The 1,840-nt window shown below is 37.2% G+C and overlaps 1 pseudogene; it reads right to left on the bottom strand.

Annotated features, from left to right (window-relative positions):
* Nucleotides 1-670: 670 nt before the first annotated feature.
* Nucleotides 671-1,208, bottom strand: LOC120235341 (annotated as a pseudogene).
* Between the last annotated feature and the right edge of the window lie 632 nt (nt 1,209-1,840).

Here is a 1,840-nt window from a genome sequence, read left to right as displayed (position 1 = left end):
TGGATGTAAATTTTAAAAATAAATAAATTTAATTAATTAATTAAAGAAAACACAAGGATTTCCTATATTTCAGATAATTTGAAAACAACAGAATATGCTAAAGATTCCACTGCCCAGATTATAAACTCTTCTATGATGTTTCAGAGGGCACTTTGGACTTTGCTTGTATCTCCAGGCACCAATATATATATCATATATAAATTAACATACCTTATAGAGTCAGAAGTTTGGGATAAACCAGTGATGGTTTTTTAGATTTCCTATTGAATGCTCAGATATATACAAGAGGACCAAAATTCTTCTATATACAAATAATTTGACTATGTGAGCTGTCAGAATCTTTTATCTTCTGAGCTGTGCCTCTCAGTGTCAGAGAAAGGGAGTTAGGAGAGCATGAGCCATCTGGTACTTGATTAGTCAGACATCAGCATGAACCCCCATGTAGCTTAATATATATACAGATAGACATACACAGAAACAAGTATAGATGTGTGTATATATATTGGTTCCTATGCATATATAAGTTTCCTAGCTCTGTCCTTGAGAGGGCATAGGAGCAGTGACATCTTGATGGCAAGGAGCACATCTGTGCCTAGATCTTGGTTTCTTTTTCTTTCTTTCTTTTTTTTTTTCTGTTTTTACTTTTATTTGCATGTATTTTATGCAGAATTTACATCTGGGCCATAAGGTTTTGTTTCTTCAGCTTCTTCTGGGATATCTTTTTCTTCTGGTTTAGGAACAGTCTGCTCTTTTTCAGTGAGGATCATCTCAATGTATCTGGGAGAGCTCACGTAAGGGTTAATCCGACCATGAGCCCTGTAAGTTTTATGCCGCATCTTGGGGACTTTGTTCACCTGGATGTGCTCAATGACCAGAGAATCTACATCTAAACCCTTAAGTTCAGCATTACTCTCTGCATTTTTAAGCATGTGCAGTAAAAATTCAGCACCCTTTTTGGGCCACTGACCCTGTGTCCAACCCCACTGTTTGGCCTGGGCACACCTACCAACTCTACCATTGTAGCATCGGAATGGCACACATTGCTTCTGCAAAGTGACATCTTTAAGATACTTGGTGGCTTTTCAGATATGCATACCCTTGATGGCCTGGGCAGCTTCACGTGTGTTCCTAAAGTGAACATGAAGATTTGAACCTCTTGATTTGCATGACTTTATCGGGTTTTCCGGGTCAAGTGAATAGCGAACCATTTTCAGAGATCACCTCAGGCAGCTCTCTTCCTCAGGGAAGAGGAAGAGAGGTGGCTCCTGGGAGAATTCATGCCCTAGATCTTGGTTTCTAATACCACTATCCAATACAAGGAACCAGGGCTCCTTGGAGAAATGCTTTATTCTGAGATTGAGATAAAGAAAATACAAGCCTGGAGCATCTTATAGTGCCAGAAAGCAAGGAAGTATTCAAAAAAACAGAAAAGATGGGGTCTTATCAAAAAGGATGGTATCTTATCAAAGGGACATGGGAACCATCCTGGAAGAGTTTCTGATGGCTAAAACTGAAATAATTTAAGCAACAAAGTAAATACATAGTATTGAATAATAACTCAAAATATAAAATAAATATACATGCATCCATGTTAATATAAATAACCAAGTAAATAGATAAAAGAGATACGTCTTCTTTATAAAATTCCAAATAACATATGCAGATATTTCCCCTAGCCAGAAAGTGAAGTTGAATTCCCTAACTGAACTTAGTGACTGACTTCCAAAGAAAAGAAAATGGAAAGCAAAAAACAGTAACTTTCAGTGGAGAGTTCTGGAAAAACACTACCTTAACTAAGTAATCAGAATGGCCATTATCAGTTAAAAGTCATGTTGTTAGC

The sequence above is a fragment of the Hyaena hyaena genome, unplaced genomic scaffold (assembly GCF_003009895.1).
Source record: "Hyaena hyaena isolate Hyena2069 unplaced genomic scaffold, ASM300989v1 scaffold_128, whole genome shotgun sequence".
NCBI lineage: Eukaryota > Metazoa > Chordata > Mammalia > Carnivora > Hyaenidae > Hyaena > Hyaena hyaena.
Note: the sequence above shows the minus strand (reverse complement) of the source record. Positions and strands in the feature narration are given on the sequence as shown.